Source organism: Parambassis ranga, chromosome 14, assembly GCF_900634625.1.
Source record: "Parambassis ranga chromosome 14, fParRan2.1, whole genome shotgun sequence".
Classification (NCBI taxonomy): Eukaryota; Metazoa; Chordata; class Actinopteri; family Ambassidae; genus Parambassis; species Parambassis ranga.
This window is the reverse complement of record NC_041034.1, coordinates 5,866,447-5,891,975: the sequence shown is the minus strand read 5'-3', so window position 1 is coordinate 5,891,975 and position 25,529 is coordinate 5,866,447. Positions and strand designations below refer to the sequence as shown.

The 25,529-nt window shown below is 39.5% G+C and overlaps 1 pseudogene; it reads right to left on the bottom strand.

Moving 5' to 3' along the window:
• LOC114446466 (follistatin-related protein 5-like) overlaps positions 1-25,529 on the bottom strand; it is a 108,156-nt pseudogene that overhangs the window by 63,186 nt on the left and 19,441 nt on the right.

Here is a 25,529-nt window from a genome sequence, read left to right as displayed (position 1 = left end):
CGCCCCGGGGGGATTATAAACATGTTTAATACTAGTCTGACCTGGAAAACAACGTTAAGAGTTGAGGAGATGCCAACAGGTTCACTGTACATTTGTATAAAATCCAGGTTTAATTCAAATTATTTGTGAGTGTAAATACGTACAATTAGCACTTAAAGCTGTACCTAGCAGGATATTTTTTGTTTGTTTGTTTGTTTTTTTTTTTAAATCAAAGGCTCAGTGAACTGAGTGGGCTGTTTTTGGACTATAATGCTGAGTGTTCATGCTGTGAGTGCAATTTGGTTGATGAGTTGCTAAGATTTGAATGATTTTCTATACAGCTGGTGATCCTCAGTAACCTAGTGGTGATTTGTGAGTGCCATTGATGGGAGGACTGTTTGTAAAGTCAATTTGCAGTTTACATCTGTCTATACTATACATTCAATTACATGACAATAAAGATCAAATGTTATAAGTAATATATATCCAGAAGGTTGAAGCAAGGCAACTGGACTTGGAGTTTTCTTTAAGACGTTTAGCTGCTCCTCCAAGCAGCTTCATCAGTTCATCAACTGTTTGGTGGGGAAACATGGAGGACCTCAGTGGGTGAGTCTGTGTGAAACTCACAAATAATAGCTCTAAATGTCTTCATACTTACCTGTGTTGGTCTGACTGTCTGTGTCTGCAGAGTCTAATGACTATTTAAAATATAGATTTATTTTTATTTTTATTTATTTACTTATTTATAATCTACTTTTTTAATGTGTCAAGATGGACTTCCTACTTAGATATTAGGGACCTAAATCATATGCATTTATTTAGACATTATTAATATGTTATTTCCAGGAAAGTTGGTGTCTTGTGGAACAAGTCGAGAAAATAAAGTGTGCTGACTTGTACTGGAAACATTACTGCAGCAGGAGACACAAACATTGCCTGATAAAATGGTCTACTGCTTATGTCAGCACTTAGCTATCATCGCCCAAACGGATGTGACCCTGAGTAACAGCCTTCAGCACCAAACTGCAGATGATTTCATTCTTTCATCTGAAACTGAATAGGTGGCTGGCAGAAACAGCCTGATTTTCCACAGTGATTGATGTTTGTGACTGGAGCTTGACAGCTGGCAACGTGGTACAAAAACGATGGCTTTGTTCGTCTGTAAAACTCCATTTCTGTTTAAATGTTTCAACATCAAACCAAAGTCAAAACCCCAGCAGATTGCTCAAACGAGTGCCTCGCAGGTATCACAACATCATATCAGGGCAATTTTCACACACAGAAAGCATCAAAAACGTTAAGTTGTAACATAGTCAATGATGCGGTGAGACTTAAAACAGCTGCTGTACACCATTACTGTAGTTTTCTGGTCGAATAGCACCAGTAATGCAAAAACGTGAAATTTATCAACCTAAATGAGATTTACAGTTAAGATCTATACAGAGATATGTAATATTTTATTATTTTTGAAGTATATTTTGTGTTACTCTTTTATATTACATTGATAAAATCTGATCTGAAATGAGTTAAAAACAGGATTTAAAACAAATCATTGAAAGAAATATAAAAAGTTTTTATTTGTTTACAGGTGGTGAACAAATAAAAACTCCCCTGATGAAGCAGCAGCATGGTGTTTGTCCTCACACTTCTAATTTCAACTAACTTGGGCTTAACATGCCTCTCATCTGTGGCATTTGTTTATTTTAAATTTGATGAAACATCCAAGCGCTTTGTGTAAAAATAGCTGCTAAATGTAACGGCAGTACCTTTGAAGAAGCAGTCCTTGCTGTGTACCACATAGATCCGTCTCCTCTCCAGGCAGGCCGTGCGGTAAACCTCACAGTGGTTCTCATAGAACCTCCCGTCTGAGCCGCATACCGGCACAAAGGAAGGTCGGCATTTTTCCTGGCAGACACACTCTGCGCGCCCAGTTTCTGCCATCACCACACACTGCCGACCTCTTCCACAGTAGGTTCTCCGACAGGGGTCTGCATCTGGATCAGAGAGGGCTGGAAGAGAGAGAGAGAGAGAGAGAAAGAGTATAGGTAAAATTTTATATGGAAGAAAACTATTGTATGACTGTGAAACAGTCACAAGGACACTGATAGAGATCAGCTGTAGCTGCACAATGTAAAAATAAAACACATTTGTCTCATCAGCACAGATCACAAATTCAGGACTGAGAGAGATAAGTGTGTGTTGAAAATAAAATAATAGTGTCAGTTCAACAGTTAAGGTCATGTCCCTCTGTATGCTGTCAGTGCTGCTGACTCATTCATTCAGATTCATGTGCTGCAGTAAACACAAATACAGATACCTAGACAATATATCTAATATAAAAGTAACATAATTTATCCAGTTTGCAAAGGAATTAGAAAAAGAAACTCAAAAAATTAAACACCTTCAATCGTGTTTGCAGGTATGAGTGTTAACAAGAAGAAACTTTTTTTTTTTTTTTTAAATGCAGCCTATTTCTCAAACAAATCAACCAGCCAGGTGTCCTTGTTAACACCTCAGCATGTATTCACACACACACGTGAACTTGCGTGTACAAATATGCATACCTGAACATGTAGGAGCACTCAAAGTGCAAGTAGAGCTCACAGTCTTTCACTATCTGACACATACACAATTCACCATCGCTATACAGTGACAACCACCGCTTGTGCCAGCTGCTGCCCCACACACACACACACGAATGCAGCAACAAAGCATGATCACCATTTCCTGCTTAGGACACACACCTTCCTTCTTCCCCCCTGATCGATTTGCACTTAAAGCAAGTCAAAAAGCTGCTGACCCAGCCAGACAACCGACATTGGCTTGATCTTTCCTGACTGCACCTTCCTGACCTCGACCCTTGGCTCACGTGCCTTTGAATTATCACAGTTATCCCACACATACAATGCCAGTTGTAACACAATCCAGAAAATGTGGCACTGTACAACAGCCGTTACAGGCAGTGCTGGCTCCTGCAAAAAGTAGTTATGAAATCAAAACTCAAACAAAGCTCTCTAACTCGAGCTCCCTAACTGACCCTGCTGAGGTTTTGTGCCATCTCTTCTTTTAAACGTTCAAGCCGTTCCATTCATTTCTTTGTTTAAATTTGATGTTATTAAGCTCTGTTATTTGCCATGGAAACTAGGGCAAACATAAGGGAGGCTACTGTTGGCTGCAGCAGACACAAAGACACAAATTGTGCAGCATAAATAAACTTAATGTCAAGGTAGAAAGGAAAACAGCTTCATAAAGTGGTAAAACTGAAACATAATTCTAAAAGGAATAAGTTGCTGCTCGTAACATTTCATTTTAACTGTGGGACACTGTGAAGGGTGTTACTATTACAAGAACATAAGCACACACCCCGGAGTGACCATAGCATTCATACTGTTGTGAGGTTAAGTCATTTAAGATGCTGGGAAGGGGTCAGCTCTATTATCCCTCTGTGGAATAAGGGCTAAACCCATACGGGCTTAACTTAACAGAGCCAAGCCCGTGCTCTTATAATCAAACTGCTGAAAACAGAAATTGAATTTGCCTGGAGTATAATCATATCTCAGACCTCAGCATATTCAATAATGGAGGTAATGCTCTGTTGTCAGAGGACAAAAGTCTCTTAATTGCATAAAGGCGATTTGACGGCCGGCACACAGACACACACTAGTGCACACACATACAAAAACACAGACATATTATTACACTTGCACCCTCCTACTCACATTAAGGTGTCAGTGTGCAGGCAAATATTCACTCGGTCACTTTCTAGAACACATTATCTGTGCTTGCAAACAGAGAATTGTCAAATACAAACAGATACAAATGAATATAATTCAACAGAAACTATGAGATGAGAAACCCAAATAATACAAAAAAATGGTAGGAATAATAATAATGAGCACAATCAATATCTGCTGCCTGGTACAAGCAGGCTGACCTGCAGGCTTTCGACTACTACTTTATCATAATTAAGTGTTAGGAATCCAAAAGAAGCTGTGGTTTGGGGCTGTGCCAGGTAAATGACCCCAATGGGAATGTGATGGGGATGGAGGATGCAGGGAGTGAGACAGACTCAGTTCCCTTTTATCCAGTTTACTAATTGTTCTGCCTGTCTCTGCAAAGCATCTGTGGGAAATGCAAAACAGTCCAGCTCCCCCGTGACCTTGCTGTTCATGTCAAGGTCGGGGACGATTACAAGATCGTTTGTATTCTCCAAGCGTTAGAGATTAAACGCTTAGCAACACCCATCCGGTGGCAGTTAAACGCCCGTGGCGATTCTTCCTTCTTCTTCATCCTTTAGCTTTCTCGTTCCCTTCACTCCCTAGTCGCCTTTTCCCCATTTTGTGTGGAGAAAAGCAAACACAAAGAGCGGCCACTCAAACAACGGAAACAATAGTGCATTAAAAGTTACATTTACAATACACACGCTGCCTGACATTTAGCTAAGTCCTCACAGTCACATTCTTCCTCATTGTGAGTACTTTGTCTCATGCTCTCTTGGACCATGTTGACTAAAAGTGTCGTCTGATAATCCTCCTCGTCTAAGCTGCTGGCACAGTACTTATAAATGGCTCTTACAAGCCCAGGCATTCTGTGGTGTCAGAACAATGCCAGGCTGACCATCCAGCGTCAGGCCCCTGCATCATGTCACTTCAGTACTTTTATTTATTTTGCACTGTATCCTCGCTTGTGTATGCTCACTGTCTCTTTGTCAGTATGGTCTAGACCTCAGAGAAACTGAGACCAAACACTGCACTAAAATCAGACGTTTCCAGGACATGTTTTGAGAGAAATACTTCTGATAATTACATGAGAAAATGACTGGGACAAAGAATTAAGACTATTTTGGCTAATCTCTCTGACATTTTGACAGTCAAACACAAGTTCTCATTTATATTCCCTTTCATACAAGCTGGAGTGGATGAGAACCTAACTGAAAGCACAGCAGAACTGAGCGCCTTTTCATTTGTCGGGAGAAGCCACAATCTTTCTCAGTCTCAGCCTTCACCGAATCGTGTTCAAACTATTTGTAATTTGAATTCAGAGCGAGGCACATAATGTGCATGCATGCAAGTCATATGCATTGTACAGCACAACAGCATCAAAGAACACACACAGGCAGAGACAGAATAAAAATATGTCACTTCACTCTGGAAGCAAAATATTTAAGTCTGAACACTTGCAATATTTAGCAACTAAAATGTGCCGCAATATATTTATACCTAAGGTTAGACTCTCAAGCTCCTTAAATCCTTTTTTAACATTTAAAGACAATCATAACACTTTATTTGTTTTGTGTTTAATCCAGCTCCACAGAGGGTTAGTTTGTTGTTTTTGATAGATTCCACCAAGAGAGGCAGAGCTTCTTACTAATTAGACTGGAAGAACATTTGCCCTGTTCATGTGAGACTCGCTGCCTGCAGCACTATCATGTTATAAACCGCCTTCAACTGTGGGAATGTAAAAGCTGCACACAAACCCTTCAGGATATCAGTGTGTGACATTTACAGACACAGAGTGGGATTTTTTGGGGGGGAGCAGCAGACAGCTTCTGTGAGATACGGTCCAGCATCAAAAGTGTTGTTGTGCTGCTTTTTTTTTTACCTTAAGGTTCTATAGCAGGAATGTGCAAGTAAAGGGCATGCACTGTGTACTGTATCTTTGTTTTGCAAGCCAGGAAAAGCCCAGTCACATCTGCAGATCCTACAGATCATTCTATTTGCTCTGAAGCAGCTGTAGATAATTAAATATTGAGACGCGCCGTCAAACACTGTCTCCCCTGCGCTGCACAGTTGGACAAAGCACATCTGACATGCACACCGAACTAGAATATCAATGGACAACAGCCGTCCTTGGTGATAGGTGAGATATGGTGTGGCATACACACAGATAAGAGGAGTTGGATTTGCTGCATTGTACCCAGTGTGATGTTATTTCTCTAAGTAAACAAGAGGATGGAAACTGGAATACAAATAACTAGGATGTACTGCAGAGTTTTATTTAGCTACTTGGATATTTCAGACAATCTTTTCCCTTTTTTAAACCTTTAAACCTAAAAATTAATTTTAGCCTACTTTTTCCTACCAAAATATTTAACTATTAATTTTAAAAGCACTTTTACCAAAAAATAGTTGTTTGTTAGTTGGGTTTTCCCAACATATACTTACACAAGTATCAACCTTGAATGACCCCAGATGACAGAAAGACTAAAATTACAGACATTCTTCTTCCGTTTCATTTTTAAAATGTATAATGTTTAGGAAAGATGGTAATTTTGAATAAAGGCAGTGAAGTGACGTGATGTGCACCATGTTTGTTTAGGCTCCTGCTGTATTGTTGAGTGTCAAATTACATAGCAATTCTTAAAACTAACAACAATTAAATATATTTTATAAGGATAACAGTTTCTGAATTACAAGGTGAATTATTATTATCAAGTTTTACTTTTATCTAAGTACTAAACTCAAAATAAACTGGTCCAATCAGTCACGTTGCCAAAAATCATATTTATAATTGACCCAGCTTTGTGTCCCCTCTTTGATGTGTCAATATTCTGGTTGGATTTAAATATTGCCCCCAAAAAACATCAGCAGGGAAGCATCCCACATATGGAGGAATGCTCTCCAAAATTGAGACCAACAGGAAATATATACTGTTAGGTAATGACAGGACAGGTTAGGAATCTGCTTAGACAATGAGGGTATTGATGTCCTTTGAGGATGAGGTTGATCTGTTGACCTCAACATGCTAACAAACTCTGGTATACAGTTTTAATGCAGGTAAGAAATATTTCTCTGTGTAATAACCAAGAAGATATTTAAGAGTTTTAATCCTTTTACCAAAGACAAATATCTGAATAAAATAAAAAAAATGTTTAAAGCTTTTCACATTATTGTGTCCAGCTGTTGTTACAATATTTCAATCTGAACAAATGTGGACAGACGGACTAACAGACTGACAGCTCAGTAAACAACACAGAAAGTCAACCTGACTTTAAACATCCTCTTTCTTCCTGACTCATTGTGGGCACTCGAGACAACTACAGCAACAGTGCTACACAAAGTAACTTGAGAAGATAATTACTTTTAATATTAACTTGCTACCAGAGCCATTTTTCTCCATTAAGAGCCACAAATTACCCATTAACTCCATGACCTCCTTTTTAATGGCAGGTTAGCCATTACCTTGGTGTTCACTACATCCGACTTGAGTGGATGGACCCATAAGCCATCTAAGTCAGTCAGCTCCTACTGTTTCAATGCTGCTGAAATAATGAACTGTTGATGACTGGCATGTACAGGCTTGGACCTACCATGACTCACTCAGAATGGTACTCACAGTGGAAAGGGAATAGCTAGAGAAAGCAGTCAAGTAAAGGGTACTTGTCAAGTGTTTTTAACACATGCTGAGTCACCTTTTCTTCCTGCCTTGATGTTTCCCTTGCCTACCCCCTCTCTTCAGATTATTGATTAAGAAGGATGCAAATGGAAGAAGTAATCAAGTAAAAAGACAAGCACTTCATTGGTGCTGTTTATGAGGTCTACACTGTGTTAAGACCAAGACCAAGGTATTGCCAGAGTGTTAAAAAAAAAGTGTAGAAAAAAACTCAACAATGTAAGCCAAACCAACCGAAAATCATGATACAAACCAAAAAGTGGATTTTGTGGTCCATTCCACCACTAGTTAAGAGACATCTAAAATTAGTTAAATCTGAGCGAGTAAATGTATGATAAAGAACAAAACATAGGAACATTGGAATTGAGTGATAGTTTAAAGACAGTAATGGCACAGGAAAGAAAGGCTGAGTTTCTCTCCACAGAGCAGGTATATTTAGACTGCTTCAGACGAAATGTCACAGGGGCTCATCTGGCTAGGCTAGCTGATAGGTTGGTATTGATCTTCTGATCCCTGTGTACGTGCAGCTTCTCCACGAGAGCCTCAGATCTCTTGAAAGAGCAACCTTCAAGAGCTAGGCAGCGGCTGCTGTTGCTACTACTGGTCCTACATGGGACTCCACCATGATCCTCTAACTAACAGATAGTTTGGGAATATCTATAGGGGTTTGTGGGTAATTGTACTGGGTGGGCCCAGGAGATAACACTTAATGCTAAAAATGTGTTTTTTTGTTTTTGTTTTAGATCTATATTAGTAATTAGTGACACAATATTATCACCATTTTAATAAAAGAGGCTTAAATGAGGGATGACACATGTTTTCTCTAGAAACACAGAGAGTGAAATGAGCACAGGGAAGTAAAGGCAAAGTAAAACTGAGGAAGACATAAAAAGGCAAAAAGAGCCAGTGAACCATCTGGAAGTACAAAGCTTTGACAGCACAGAAAAATAACTGTAAGACCACAGTGAGCAGGAATTCACACTGTGCAGCCGTCAGTCACATGGTCATGTTGGTTATGGTATGACAGGTATTCTGGTTTCTCACTCCGTGGGCTGGCCTCACCAGGAGACTTTGGAAGGGTGGCACTGCTTCATCATGTGAATTACTGAATTTCTGATGCAACCTATGGGCTTTTCCTAATAATTATGAAGAAGGGTGAAAAAGAGCAAAAAAAAAAGAAAGAAGATTTTTTTGTTTTGTTCTGTGTATAACTAGGTGAATTCAAGAAAGAGCATGCCAAAAACATTTCTCATAGAAAGAAACTGCAAAAAGAGAAAGAATCATCATTTTTGTCTTAGAACGCAATCAAAACCAATTCTTTCTGTTTGTCACATTTAAAGATTCTGCATAAAAACTGTTAGCGACAGAAATATCAAATAAAAACACAAGAAAATCTGTGTTCTTCTGCACAACGAGGAAGCCGTGAATCTTTGAGGCAGTCAGCAGTCAGATGGCAACAATTCAGCAAGTTTCGAGCAGGCTGGAGAAGTGGATGCCCTGCACAGACACCTGAGCAATCAAGAAAGAGGAACATGACTCAATAATGGTATATAGTCATACAAGAAGTCAACAAACAGTGGGGAAAACTGTCCCATGCTGTATGCGAGAAACGCTGCATCGCACATAAAAACAACTCTAAGGAGTCTGTAGTTTGCAAATGTTCGAAAAGAGGAAACATTCCTCCTGCGTGTGCATGAGAAAGAAACATGCCATTGCCTGGGTGGAAAATTCACTTTTTTTCTTATTATTACTGTTTTCAGTGCTGTAAAGCCTTCTCATGTTCTGCTTGCCCTGTAGGCTACGGCATTGCTTTTATTATCAACAACATCTTAATCCCTTTGATCCTCTCACTATTTATCTCTCTATTTATACATCTCTCTGCAATATACCACTGCATTTCTGCTGACAACACACCTGCACCTCCCTTCCTGCAGTGTTGTGGGAGAACAGAAACCAAGCACCCACAATGGCCTTGCTCCCAGAGCCAAGATGACTAATAACCCCTGCAGGCCAAAAGGCTGCAGAGTTGAGGCCAGAAAGGTGCGTCCTGTGTTGGGTGGGCTTTGGCTAGTTAATGCACCTTTCACATACAGAGACAGCATTGTGAATACAAGGCTTTTGTGTGCTACAACAGAGCACTAAGGTATAAGAAGAAAAAAAAAACAGGATTCTCTTTATTCAGTGTTGAAAGGTACTGCAGCATAGTCCCATATGGTAGTGCTGCTCAGAGATGGACTGATGGGTTTTATAATTACTACTTTGTGTTTCACTCGTACTTTTCAAGAAAAAGGGGATATATAAAATTATGCAAAAACCTCTGTATTCTAAACTTCTAATACAACACATTGCTTATTGGACAAGATTAGTATTATCAAGGGGACTTCAGTCTTGGCAGACATGGCAGATTCACAGATTCATTCAAGTTAAAAATCCCAAATGACCTGTGCTATTATTACAAATCATGGGGTATCCTCCAGGTAATATTAGTTCTGTGAAAAAGGGGCTTTTCACTATACCAAGACTTGCACTTACAGACTGGTGATGGAGTGCAGAATATACACGGCTCAAAAATAACACATCCTAGATCTTAATGAATGTAATATTCCAGTCAAAAATCTTTATTCATTACATAGTGGAATACATTAAGAACAAAATAACATAAAATTGATTAATGTAAATCAAAGTTATTATCCCATGGAGGTCTGGATTTGGAACTATACTCAAAATAAAAGTGGAAATATCACATTACAGACTGATCTAACTTGAGTGGAAATTTCTCAAGATAAGTCAAAATGAGGCTCAGTAGCACGTGTGCCCTCCAGTTGCCTGTATGACCTCCCTACAACGCCTGGGCCTGCTACTGATGAGCTGAACTACCTGAGTAACTTGTGTGGGTTGTAGCCACCGCCTCATGCTACCTCTAGGGGTGAGAGCACTGACAAAATGCAAAATTGACCTAAACATCAGGCAGAAAGGATGAGAACAGAGAAATGGTCTGTGGTCAGCACCTGTAGAACCTCTCCTTTAAAGGGCTTGTCTTGATAACTGCCTCTCATTTCCACCTGTTGTCTGTTCCATTTGCACAACAGCAGCTGAAATTGATTCGCAATCAGTGTCGCTTCCTAACTGAACAGGTTGATTTCACAGAAGTGTGATTAAGTTTTTTTTTTTTTAGCAGTGTACATTATGTATATGTGGAATTGCTGTGTGAAAAATGTTTGATTGTATGGATGCAGTACATCCCCTATTGATCTTTTTTATGCCTTTGTGCTTGCATAAATAAATAAAGAACACATTTTTAATGTCAACTGCCTGCTGTGTCCGTATTTATTTTCTGCAAGTATGTCTGCAGCACAAAAACAAGTTCATCAAGTTGTTTTTTATCTGGTTAGGACATAGCTATACATCATAGTACAGCAAGAAAGCAATACAGTGAAGGGATTTTTTTCTATTGACAGGGCCATTGTCATTAATATGTAGATGCCGATGCAGTGCTTAAAGCCATAAAATAAAAAAACAACCACAGAAAGTGAGCAGCTGAAAAACCTGGCTGGGGTTCCAACACAATTACTGAGGCGGCATTATTCTGATGGTAATGGTATTGGACTGAAGTCACAATATAACTGACACTGTATAAACAAGTGGGACTTGCTTGCTTGCTTGCACTTACCTCAGCAGCGTATTGCTACAAATATGTTAACCGAGTTGTGACATGGACCATTCGATTGCCATCAGCTCTACACTGTTAAGCACTCGTCTTAACTGCTAACAGCTTGTGTGACGTTATGTAAATCAATCAGCAATACTGCTGTAACAGACGATTTTCCATTATGTCTCCCTGAAAAAAACATATGGTTAAAGACTGTGGATGTGAATGCAATGTGTTTGTACTCACGTGTAGACCTATATGTAACATTTGAAAGGGCAATTAACTACAAACTAAAAAAAACTACAAACGAAACATTTGTGAGCAGCTTGTTGTTGAGTTCTATGTATCATGTTTTAGAAAATATAGCATGCTAATGTGCTAGCTAATACACGCTTGCTGTACCACTGGATGAGCTAAACTGAGCACACAATCACCCGTCTATCCAACACAGAGAGTGGTCTCTATTCTAATGCATGGAAATATGAGCAAGGACAGAGAAAGAGTTCAATATAGGTGTGTAAAACAGAGGAGGGTGTTGCAATGAGGAAGGAAGGAGAAAGTAACTGTCTACTGCCTTTTCACAAAGTGCAATGTAAAAATTTCATTAAATTCAGGCTGTTTATGCAGAAGCTCACTCAGAGGGTTTCCTAACAAAAATAAATAAGAACCACAGAGATGTGCTTTTGTAGTATAAAGACAAACCCACAGAATGGGACTAAGAGAGACTACAACTTGAAAAATAGGAGCCCTTCACAATGCTAGGGGGATCTAGGAGGATGTAAAGGCCTTTATTGACTCTATGAAGCTTAAAATAGGATTTAAAAAAAAATACAGCACGGCCCACCATGCTAAAAGCTAAAAGACAGTTTTAAAAGCAGGGCTCTTCAGTTCTGCGGGTCAGGCAAGGCCACTGGGTTCTGCTGAGTCATTGTGTTTGAACAACTGGAAAGAGTTTTGCAAGCCAAGAAAAATTTAACTAAATATTAGCCTAGCACATTAAAAAAACATGTGGAAGGACCATTTATCTGAAATCCATTGGTAAATGTACCATTTGTAAAGTCATCAAAAATCTGTTACAAAATGTTCAGGCAAGAATCTATGGCAATATCAATTTGACACATTTGGCTGCACCTTTATAATGGTATTCAGGCCAAGTTTCTGAGTGAACACTCACATTCATGACCAGCAGTAACCTTAGCAAACACCTGCTAAAGAGAGTACTGAACTGGGCAGGTAAAGACAGAGCCACAGACAGAACAGCCCAGAATTAGAAGCACTGAATAATATATTAACACTTATTTCCTCTTATACAACTGACAGGTCTAATGTTTAAATCATGATTTGCCTGAAGGTACCCAAGAGGCATCATGAAGAAAATAGTCTGATATATTTTTTTTCTTTTAAATCATCAGGACAGAAAAACTCCACACACACACAAGCCAGAGAGAAGTCACACACACACCAGATGTAACTAGAACCCCAAAAAGGAAGCTAATAAATAAATAAGACTTAAAATCCACTATCTAAAATAGCTCTGACCGAGCTCTGCCCAGAGAGAGGTTCAGTGAGCGATCTCATTGGTGCTGCTGTCAGGTCTGCTCGGTGGTCAGGAGAGCTGCTGCAGTGTTGACAGCTGGCTGTCATTACTCTAGAAGTGAGAGGGACGGCAGGAGAGAGACAAGAAAGAGACAGCGCACAAAGTAAGCGAGGGCCAGGAGGCAGAAGGAGAACAGGAAGAGCAGGTGCATGGAGGAAGAATAAGAAGGGAGAGGGACGTGGACGACAGGCCGAGCAGTGACCTTTTGACCTCCACAGATTTAAAACAGTAGCCTTATGGCCCTGGTGCTCTAAACAGGTTGTCAGTCCAGCATTTATTTCTTTTTAAATTTAGAACGTACAATCTTGTCAGTTGTTCCTAATTTATGCCTTAATACTACTATCCTTTGACTAAATTTTGCAGATGCAGATCAGAATTTTAAGAGGATTTTTAACATAGTTTGATATAGTATTTTACATACTTTTGCAATTTTCTCGTGATTACTGCATCAGCAATTTAAAAAATCCACAACTGGATCTGATCATTTTCTGCAGTTTTTATGTAGATCTGGACTGAAATGTGGGATAAGACAATTTAATACTCTATAATAAGAAAATAATGGCTGCGCAGCCTTGGCTTGGGAATAACCTCATGTTATTTTTTTCTTCCTTCTATAAACTCATTGCTGTGTTACATTATAAACTCTAATTCAAATACATTCCATAACTGTGCACCTTTCCTACAGTATAAATATGCACTGTATGCACAAACTCAAGTTATTATGTGAGAAAAGGCTTGAAATAGACAACAATTTTTGTCTCTAAGCAACAAGTGAGATGGAAAATTGATGATGGGAAATATGGATAAAAATTAGAAACATAAATGGAGGTTAAGATCAATCAATACAATACATTCTCACAACCAACTCATCACACGGGCACTTGGTGAAGTTTCCTTAATGTCATATTAAAATGATCAGACCCTTTTTCTGAGAGAACTATATTTGCCTTGTCACTATGAACTACAACACACAAAACTACTTGTGTAGGGAAAGAAGCGGTCATGGCACCAGACCACAGACTGACAACCTGATGCTTGAGTGCTACCTTTATCTTTACAATGTGAGGCTAAGGACTGTTCAGAGTGGATTGTCAAAAGTTAAAAATTGAGAGCAGATCAGACCAGTAATAACAAGAGGAAGACAGACAGGGAGAGAGGAGGCATGAAGACAGATGGACGATGGAGGACAAAGAGAGAGAAATGAAGCAGACAAGGAGATGGTGAAGTGGGGGAAGGAGTGGTTGAAGGGCAGCAGTGAATGAAGACCAAGCATCTAAGGGACCACCACTGAGCGGTCAGTGTGTGTGTGTCTGTGTGGGCGTTCTGACCATGTTTGCGAATATGAGGTGACAGAGAGAGACAGTGAGTAGGGACAAGAGGAGAGAAAAAAGAGACATTTTAAAGGAAAGAGAGAGAGAGAGAGAGGGGTGGATCTGGCTCACTGTGTAGAGGATTAGGGATTTAGGGCTTGCTGGAACAGCCAGCGTGTTTACATGAGGCCAGAAAATATGCATCTAGGCCTGTAGATGTGGACAGTCTGTGAATCCAAGTTGGATTTAGATTTAGATGTTACATTTGAAGGAGAATACACCAAACAGCAGGTTTCAAATGACTTGTTAAGAGATGCAAAGTTTTTAAAGTACAAAACCTAATAGCTAGGCTTTGCTGGGTTTTTTTTTTAGCCCAAACTGGGGCTGAATGGTGCTTGCTGACGAGTTCACAGAAGGGGCAAGTTGGGAACACTCAGCTTCAATCAGATCACAATCTATAATAGATGGCCATGTAAATATCTTATAAGGAGAGCAATGGAGAAAATGACTTGTACTCAGGAACACACACTTGCACACACAAAGGACCATATGTGCAGAAGGCAGAACCCCAAAGAGCAGACATCCTTCACCGCCATGCAGAAAAAAGTGTAAGAGAGTGTATTTATCTAATATTCATGCATGATCTTAATGGATCTTTTGTGTGAATGTTTCCTTGTTTTGCTGTTGTCTAAGTGCAAGTGCACACAAACAAGGCTGTAAAGGACATGAGTATGTTTTGGAGAGTTTTTCACTTAAATAAATAAATGCATTATAGAAGAAATGTACCATGGTTCTTAGTTTTTTTCTGTGTTGAAAATTGAAAGACAGCAAAAAGTATTGTTGAAAAAATAAAGGAGTAAAAAATCTGTAACTACACGAAACATTTTGTTAGAGTGTGAAAATAGAAGAATACATGTATACGCCTACACAACTGTATTAAAAAGAAGACTGCTTCCTCTCATAAGGTCACATCAATCTAATACTTGGCAAAAAAAAAGTAGGTAGTTAGAAACCCTGGCACAGATTTCTCCACAAGAACACCCCGTAACACAATAAAATTCTCAAATTTAACACTTCTGTGGCAAACTTTGTCTTTAGTATTTTTGTTGACAAGGTAATTGAGAGGTTTGCCTCAATATATAAAAATCATCTCATCTTCATGCTTGCACATTTGCTAATGAACTCTTTCCTTCCTCTTCCCTTTTTAAAGGGTACAAAAAGTTAAGTGTCGCCCACACATCCAATATTTATCTACAAAGACACACACACACACCATCACACACAGTCCAAATATTCACTCTACACACCCATTAATTCCTAACATGGATGTTTGGCGGCGTTTGAGAGTATGTTCTGTGCTGTCTGGTCGGTGATGATATTATGAGTGCAGATGCAGCACTAAGCCTTACAGCCCCTCACAGGGGAGCACTAAAAGCAAACCCTGACCCTGTTGATCATCAATAATTCAGCAGAAATCAGGGTTAGAATAAGTGCAGCGCCAAACGACACATCATTTCTACAGCTTGCAGAGGAGACAACGGTCTCCACCATCATAAAGTTTGCATAAGACCCGAGCTTCACCGTTAGCTGTCCACAAGGCTAAACATTAGCTCCATTACTTTGAAAAAACTGACTGACACTGGTGGTGAGTCATCGGCCATTCTGGGTCTCAACTGAGAGCCACCTGGCATGGACAGAATGCAGCTGGACACTGCTATGGTGGATAGAGGAGGCCATCAGTGACTGGCAGCCCAGTTGGCTGAATGGTCTGCTTGGACCGCAGGCAACACAGTCAGCCATGTAGGTTTGAAGCCAAAATGGACTGAGAAGTTGGGAGAGCAATGGGCAGACGAGAAAGTGAAATAAATCACAAAAGATAAAGGTGCAGCAAGCATCTCCTCCGCAGGAGATTCTCCAGACTTTTATAGCTCATGTTACCTGTGGAAGCTTAAAACATTTTTTGTCTTTTAACCAGACACAAAATAACAAATGCAGATTTACTGAGGAAGTTTAAATCAAACCGGATTTAAGTTTCCCCTCTGCGGTGATTTGCATTAAATAGGTGACAAGATTTGCATTTTTATGGAGTTCCCGTGGCCTTCTTTTTGCCCTCAACTCTCTTTGCACAGACGAGGAAGGAGATAGGGATGTTAATTATGGACTACAAGGACCACAATGGGAATGATCTCAATGCCTTTATTGTGTTAACCAAGATAGGTTTTAATTGAATTATGGGCATGAATGTGGGAAATGGGGGTGGAGATGAATGCTGAACATGGTGGTTCTTTAAAACAGTCAAATTAATCTAATCAATTATTATGGATACTTTCTGTTCTGAACACGGCAATCATTTTTGATTCCATGTACAGTATAAAATAATTTAAGTGGCAACAATTCAAGCTTATGGCTTTATCTCAGCATCATAACGTCAAATCAAAATAAAGTGGTAATTTGTGTTTGAGAGGGGTGGAACGGTTCACAAAATCCATGGTTCGGTTTGTATCATGGTTCTGAGATCACATTTTTTGGGGGGTTTTTGGTTTCAGTTTACATTGCTGAGGTTTTTTTCTACTTTTTAACACTGGAAATACCATCGATTAGCACAATATACATAACCTAATTATCGAACATTTACCATATTTAAGAATGAGTTATTACACTGTGTTGCTGCTCTTGCCCCTCTGAACCTTCTATTCCGTCACTGCTTGTGCTTCAGAAAGGTGCTCCACTGTTGCCAACTCCTCAGTAAACAAAGTTGCTATTGACTGTCACACTAAATGACGTCATTGAATTTTGAAACTACCACTGTTTTTTTGCCATTGAAATATGCCATGTACATCCCGCTTTGACGTAACAAGCAGCAGCTTTGAGCACGATTGGGACCAGAGTGGTGTGGGTCTCCTCTCTGCTCTGACTGTAGCTGAGACTGCTGCGTGAAGCTACTGCAAGACTGACTGCATGTGAGTGCTTTGGCACAGGGGTGAAGCTCACGGTCACACCCTCCACTCCTTGAAGACACTGCAGAACGATACGTTCTTTCTCCGAAAAGCCACCAGAGAAAGTCCCTAGATTTGTCGCTAGTCGCTTTTGACATAAAAGATTTGGAATGTCGACAGATTTAGCAAGAGAGTCGCCAAGTTGGCAACACATCTCCGTGCCAGTGCATAACCTAATTTGCATGTCCCGAACAAAACACACGCCCCAAACAGTGCCTCTGTCTCTTCATTGCCAACTCTGTGCTTGCATAAGTTGTATAAACATTTCAATCATACAATCTTTGTAGTTAACATGGCTTCAAAACAGACAGCAGAGAGTAGCCCCACTTCCCAATTTCTTTGAGTACATTCTTCTGATATTACTTTTCAGTTTTATAGGTCGTTTTTTTTTTTTTTTTTTCCAACTGTTGTGGGGGGGTGAGTAGGATGCCAGTGCTTTATAGTCTAATAATCTGATGTCAGATGATAATGGTTTCTGAATTCCCTTGTGGATTTGGTTTCGAACATACAGAACAAAGACAGGAAATAAAATCTAGTCACTATAAAGTGCATCTTATAGAACCTATAGGGAACATAAATGCCAACCCACACCCCATCTCATGTGTGTATGTGCAATACTCTACAAACATCTCCCACTCTAAATTGATTCTTGCTAAATTCAGACCTAACTGTTCTTTATGGCTGGTTGTACATGTGGCTCATGATGTCGTGGTGCAAGATCAATTTGGGAGCAATTCGATGTCTCTGATAGCACTGTGCTATGGATAGGTCTAAAACAAGCAAAACAATAGCACATACTAAGCCTTTAAAATACATACACAAAAGTGCATCCACATACACAGGTGTTCATAACCATAAAATGCAGAAATACAAAGGTACCCACAATGCCCCTGGCAGTAAGCAGACAGGACTCCCAGAGGATGTCAGTAGGAGGAAAGAAAAAGGATTATAGAGGTAAACAACACAATCTCATGACACATTTAATAATGTCCATTCTTTGACTCTTCCTCCCCCTTCTCAGTGTCTTGAATTTCCATTTCATTCTCAGTTCATATGACGCATTGCTTCTTGTATTTGGTGCATATTTTCCTATTGCACTTGTCAGTGTTTTTCCCAATCTTTCAGCTCTCTTTTCACTTCATTGTTGGCAGAGACATACAGTGAAATGTACTCGTGCATGTATAAAGATGTTTCCTGTTTTCTCCCTCTTCATCATCAGTTGACAACACTAGCAGCATGAGAGAGCGATCACTCACAGAGGTGAGAAATGATTCAGTGCTTTAAATAAAATCAAACTGACGTGAGACTCAATTGGAATCAGAAAATAAACAAATGACAGCTGTTAATTGACAGTAACATTTTAATTCAATCTCACTCTCTCAGTGCTGGCAATGCAACTGATTTACAAACCCTGAAGGAGCTGGTATAGACTGACAAATAGCTTCCAAACCATCCTACCAGTCTCTGCATATATTTGTTTGCACATATTCCATGCATAATGTAAGACAAACAGAAAACATGTACTGTTGCTGATTATTATGGTACAGTAAGTTAATAAGGTTAACAGTCTACAACATGAGAACAACTTAAAGCTACTGTGTAGTATGACATGTGGGCACTATTCACAAATTTACCTTGCAACGCAAGACACAACCACAGTTTTTAGGTGCCTGATCTCCTCTGTAGCGGTAGGACAATTCAAAGACTGATATTTTAGAGATTATCCAGAACCACAAAGATAATGACATTTCAATAAAAAGACTTTATGTTATTTTTTTAGACGGACATTAACCGTTAACATATAGCGTGTCATGTGATGATTCTCTCAAGCATAAAACAGGCTTCTATAATTTCCTTTTACCAGAGCCCAGCCTTGTCATACATGTGACAATGAAAAATGATACAGCTAATATAAGCTTCCTTCAAGCTGTGTTAATTAGGATTGGAAGTAGAATCTCAAATTTGAAACTGTGGAGAAAGTCTGATATTGTGACATCTCTAAGATAAATTAATAGATGTCAGTAGCATGGGGCATGTTTTCCTCTTTGAAACTGAACTGTAACATGATACGTGCATGCTAAATATTATTACTTGATTGGGTTAAAATACACACATATAAACTTGCAAAGCCATAGACAGGCATGAACATATAAATTAAATGTTCAATTACTGAATATGCAGTATAGACACGAATGCAGTGTGTGTTCATAACTTCTCTCCCTCACAGTATCATTTCTTCTAGCTGTATTTTGTGATACAATGGCCCAGACATACACAGAGAATAATTAAGTGACTCCCAGCACTTTTGCTCCTCATAATGGCTAATCTAGAGATCATTAGTAACAGTATACGCTTGACTTGTGTTATTTATTAAGCTGTTCTGTTTCCTATTAAAAACTCTGGCTACAACGTGATTGATGCCGAGGTAGCTCCATGCATGCATGCTTGTGTCCAGACAGCACTCTCACTCTTAACAAAAGGCACGTGTGATTTCCGCCATTCAACTATCTCAGTCGCGGATGAAATTGCTTTCATGTTGTGGTTAGCCATTATTAGTGGTACATTATGAAATCCCAAGGTTGAATTTTAGCCCAACGATAGAAAGCAACTTGAGGACATTTATCCACAGCAATGGCATGAACATGCTGTTTTTTTGTTTGTTTTTAACAAAACTTAATTCCCAGCTCTTTTCTTATCTCAGACACAGTTCTCCCATCTTTCCAGCTTGAGTGTGTCAAAGGTTTGTGCTTCTTTAGGAGTTTCAAGAATTAGCAAAACCTTATATAGATATTATTATACTATATATTTCACATTTATTTTTACTGTGCAGTTATAGCTATAGTATAAAGTGGACCTTTCTCATTACTCCTACCACATGCTAGGATTAATAAGCCTGTGTTATTCAGTGAAAATGATGTGTTGTTGCCAGGTGCTAATTTAAGTAAAAGTGGTGAATATATATAAAACCATAAAAAAAAAAAACATAAAATATGGAGATGTTCTTTTTTCCCTTCAATATCACATTTTCTCAGTGCCAAAAAACACTTCACTTCAGGTATTATAACAATTCCATTGCGGAGGACGGGGACACCCAAGTGAGAAACTACAATAACAGCAGCAATTCTCAAAAAAGTAAATGGCCAACCAAATCACCCTGACATTTCACGCAGATACTTTTTTCCCTGATCCATAGAGCTGCCTACTGTATGAAAGCCAATGGAGATGGATGAGTCTGCCTGTCCCTGAACAATATAGGATGCAGTCAGCCATACAACTAGTGATAAAAGCTGATGTTATCACCCTCCAGAGTTTTCCCCTGGGTGAGACTTCACAGCCCTGACTTTTTTTTCCTGATCCAAGACCACCTCAACATGCGATTGCTTTTTATATAGTCTAAAAATGCACCATTCCTGACAGATTTGTTGTCTTGAATGATGAAGACATGAGCAAAATGTCAAAGGGTAGAGTCTGTCAGTTTCTAAATGCCATATAAAGCAGTTCCACTTTAACCTGACTGCTGTATATGGCAGCAAAAAAAAAAAAAAACAAAAAAAAAAAACATGCTATACTTCCACCATTTCACTCAAGCTATCATAGCGTCTCAAATTTAGAGGCTGCTACATTACAGGCTGAATTTGAAGACCAATTGTGTCACAGAGTTGTGTTAAAGCAGTCCCAGTTTGATGGCTGCATCTCAATACTGTATTTAAACTATATGTATATAAATAACACATACCATGTGCCATTTTGCTTACCTGAAGTACAGCATCTGCATAGAATATATACTAACCGTGGTTAAAAAAATCTGAACACTGTATTTTGGTTGAGGAAACACTGGCTGAGGATAGACTTGACTGCACTGAGAATTAAATACCACCCTGGTATATTTTTATGATGGCTGCAAAAAAAAAAATATTTATGGCAAATATCAGCAAAAAAAAATAAAAAAACAAAAGACGAAATACATCCAGCATCAGCATTGGCCTTAGAGGAACCTACATCAGCCGACCCCTACTCTGTTGAGGATGTGAGAGGTGCACAAGACAGCCATTAGTCACCTTTAATGCCCCGCAATGTTTGGGTGTATGCAACAAGCTCTTAGGGGCAAACTATTCTTGGCAAACATGAACAAAACCTCCTCCATCTGGACTCCTACCTTGCTGGTAGGTATGTACAACCAATACGCAGTTGGGCAACAAAGTGTGCATTAATCTATAAATCAGTAGATTCTGGTGAGCTAAACATCATGGATAAAGTGACTTGACCAGATAGAATTGCCAGAAAAGCAAGGGATAAAGTCAGAGCGGGTGAGTATCTTTGTTGCACATAAATTGTCATATTAGACTGACTATAATTAGCTTCTCAGATGGTTTCTGTGTGTTTTTTACCCCTTTGGGAAGGTTATATTCACATATGTTACCAGTGAAATAGAAAAAAACCAAGGGCAACCACAAGCAGTAAGCCTAAGCCAGGTAGACTCTACTACAGTGTTTTGCTCAAGGACACAAAGAATTGATGAAAAACTTGTGCTTCACATTTTGTCTTTGTTCTCTGAAAAATAGTTAAAAGATAAAAACAAACAAATGAAACTGTCATAGTTAAAATCTGTAGTGCCACGTTTGTTTATCTGACACATGGCAGAAGAAGCGGATCAATCTGGTTTACTTTACCAAGTATTACATAACAGAGCAATTATTTTTTTGGACCTGAATGACAAGCAGGATCTGCTATGGTCTATAAAAACAAAACATTACATTTACTTGTGAAGTAAATAAAAATGCATTGAAGAGTTGTAAAATCGGACAGTGTAAAGCTGCAAACTTTGTTTCCAGCTATAGTGGGCAACAGAGATGCCCCTTGGGCAATGACCAATGCTAGTTATTTGGCCCTATGGGTAATGTTATATCTACTGAAGTAGCCAATTAAATGCACAGCATAGTAGGCAATACATGTTTGCTATACCAACTGTCTGGACATTAACTCTTACACTCCTAACTAATTATAGGCTACTATACTATAGTACTTCCCTTTGAACAGCATATAGTTCTCTCCCAAGATTTCCCATCATCCCATTACAACATGTATATATAGCTGTCTATGCCCAGATAATGAATCAATGGGGAGTGGTGTTGTGTTTAATAATCGATCTGTGTGGTCAGTCGTAGTTGTAAAAACTTGTTTCAGCTGCTCATTCCAACTGTTTGAGTAAGCCAATTCTTCTCTTCTCATTGCTCAGCTTGGCTAGCTGCACACCTGATAATGAAACCCAGCTATAAGTTATGCTATGTAAGCAAACTGAGAAAAAACAAGAAGCAAAAATATGATCAGCTGTGTAATTGATTATAGGATAGGATGGGGAAACGGACTGGTCTCAGGGACCAGTGAATCCAAACACTGCCAGCATTATTACGTTGAATTATTGACATTGTGGTTGTGTAAGAAAGACTCTGAGAAATCTAGGACACAGGTAATGCATGTACAGAGCAAGAATACCAGTACAGGCTATCTAATAGCTACAGCATGAAGGTATGGAGATATGGTCCCTCCTTAATGAGATTTATTCTGTTCCTCAATTTAAAGTGATCCACTTGTATTACTATACGTTCTGAGCTCTCACAGCTACTGCTTGAATCTAGCGTTGCTACTATGGGTCTGTGGCAGTAGTGGGTCCGTATGACCCCAAAGCTTTTCTTCAATCAGCTATCTCAACACACTGGTTCAATTTCTGCCAGGCAGGCTCAAGTCGTTAACTGGTGATTGAAATGATAACTTTTGATAGAAGCAAACTGTTACTGCAGAAAAAAACTCATCACAGGGAGTGTCTTCATAAAGCTGTATGGCCTGACAATGTCAACAGCGACATAAATGGTTTTAAATATTCTGTTCTTCTTATAAAACAGGATACATTTTCCTTCCTAAATATACCACAGATTACACAAGCCATCTAACATGCCTAGTTCGACCCTGGTGCTTGAAGCACTTCCAAAATGCAGGTTTCTTAATTCTCCTCGGCTTTTAGTTCAAGCTAACACACCCCCCCCCCCCCCTGATATTTCAGATGATCAAAGGTTTGCCACCAGTAAAGCAGCATCACCACTACCGCAGTCATTATCATTATTAGACCCTCTGTTATCAGGATTTGACCATCATTACAGGTGATCCATTATCGCCCATCAAACCTTGTGATTACTGCTGATTAGAGATGAAGTCAGCCATTAAGTTGCTCTCAAAAAATCAAGGTAGCTAAGATGCCTCTTGCCTCCCTTGACCTCAAAACTATCCTCTCTCTTGCCTCCCATGAAAAATACCATGTTGGCAGTGAAAACCATTTTCCACACAGAAAAGTGAAAACAGCAGTCACATATTTGTCCTTCAAGCCAGCAGTGAGGAAAGCAGTTTGTATATGAGAGAGAAACAGTGGCAGGAAGAGTAAGAGAGAGACTCGGAAAGAGTGAGAAAGGGGCACTGACGACGAAAGCAATTAATGAAAACAAAGCCCCAATTCCCTGATGCCTTTGAACCGTCCACTCTCCTGATACGTCCCTGCCTTTCTATGCTGTGCATGCTCTCCCCAGATGCCATCAAGGCTATAAATATCACTTATCACACTAACTGACTTCTCTCGAGAGGCAGCGAGAGAGAGAGAGACAATAAAGGGGACCAAAAAAAAATGGCACAGGTATGATTGCTTGCCAAGACAAATGGCATCCATCAACTTTAGCTGAGGTCCATATTCATCTAAAATTGGAATCCACCCATGCATATACAGAGTGGGAAGGAGTGGGAAATGATAAGCTGGTCTGGTTTGGTCATGTGCCCTCAATAAGCCTCCAACCATCTCCAACATCTGGATCTATAAAACATACATTATTGTTTTCCATACAGTGCTGATTGTCACAATTATTTCATGCTACCATGAGTCAAGTCTTTTTGCTCAAGATGCATCTTGGCTTTTATTTTAAGAAATGAAAGATATAGCTTTGACAGATATATAAAGACTGTCAGGGTGTTGATTTTAACACTCTAAAAGTTAAATCAATGTGAGTTATGAAGGAGCCAGAGGCATGGTGGGTGTGTACCAGTGTGCACACAGGCATCTGTGGTACTATATGAGTGAAACTTTGCCCTTCCACATGCATGTGCAGGCAGCATGAGCGTGCAGACAGGAACACTGAGAGAAGTGTCTTTTTCTTTGCTGTGTCACTCCATTAACTGTGGCTACAGAGCAGTGGTTGGTCTCTGGCTCGTCTCCCAGTGTGAACAAAGTCCGCCTGCACGGACACCTTCCCGGCCCTTCCCATCATGGCACAGCAGGGCCTGGCAACGCAGCTGGACCCTAAAGGTAAGCATACCTCTGCACGAGTCCGCCGATAAAGCCAGCTGAAAATCTGGACTCAGCCTCTGCATCACAGGTGGCCGTCAGTGGGGGATTGGGCTCCACCCGTGGTTCTGCATCCCTTGTTCTGTAGCTGACTATCTCACCTTTGAACTACTGAAAATATTCAAGACTCCTGATCTGTCTTTCCCTGCAGCGTGAATGCACCCCACTCGGTTTGTATATTTTTACTGTTTTATGTGTGAATTAATCCCTTGCTCATGTTGGCTCTTTTCGTGTCATGTTAGTTGGATGCAAAAGTTTGAAAAAAGAGAGAGATGTTTATGTAAATTGAGAATGAAAAATGCAACACAGAATGATTTGCTCTGTACCACGGGAGGTACATGACTGTTCCAACCAAACATCACAAATTCTGTGGAAAAAGGGTTATAAAACCACGATTATATGCAAAAACCCAAACAAAACAGTCATATCTAGGTTCAAAGCAAAAGCCAGCAACTGGCAGTTATGTAAAGAACATACAAACAGATATGACATGAATGCTCTGTAACAGCAACTTGAATGTCCGACCTCATTGTCAGCGTTACAGCAAAGTTAATGTACACTTTGTTTTGATGCCTGTTTCTCAAACTTTGGAAATTACAGAGCTACTGTCTCTGTCTTTTTATGGGATTCATTACCACTAAACCCCTCCGTAAAAGAAATCTCATGAATGGGAGTTTTTGGAAGTAGAGCACTGTGATTTAGCTGGACTGAAGTTACCTTTGGGCACTGAATGAACCATACCTCATTCATTCTCCTCACCCAGGAGAGTCACTATAAACTTCAGAGAGTCTTTAAGGAGCCTTTGGGGGGTTAACCTCAGAGTTAGGTGAGAGTATGTTGTGGACTAAATCCAATAGAGATCAATACAGCTTAGCCATAGAGCTGAAGCAAGCAGTGAGATATTCTCTTTTCTCATCTGCAGATTGCCACAATCAACAGTAGACCAAGTAGGAGGGGGTTTCTAGAACCTATACTTACGCAAAGCATGAAATCCAATGCTTGTCAGTTTTCATGCGTGAAAGACTAATGTTCACGTCTGTAGAATGAATCTTTCTGGTTTTTACATATTTATTGAAAATACATCCACAATGCTCAAAAGAAATGAATTACCTTGGCCTGGAATAACTGACCTGACCAAGAGCACTGTCCCCAACATCACCCAAAGCTTTGAAAAAGAGACCAAATTTAAAGCAAATTTCAAAAATACAGGTTCTAAAATAGTGCT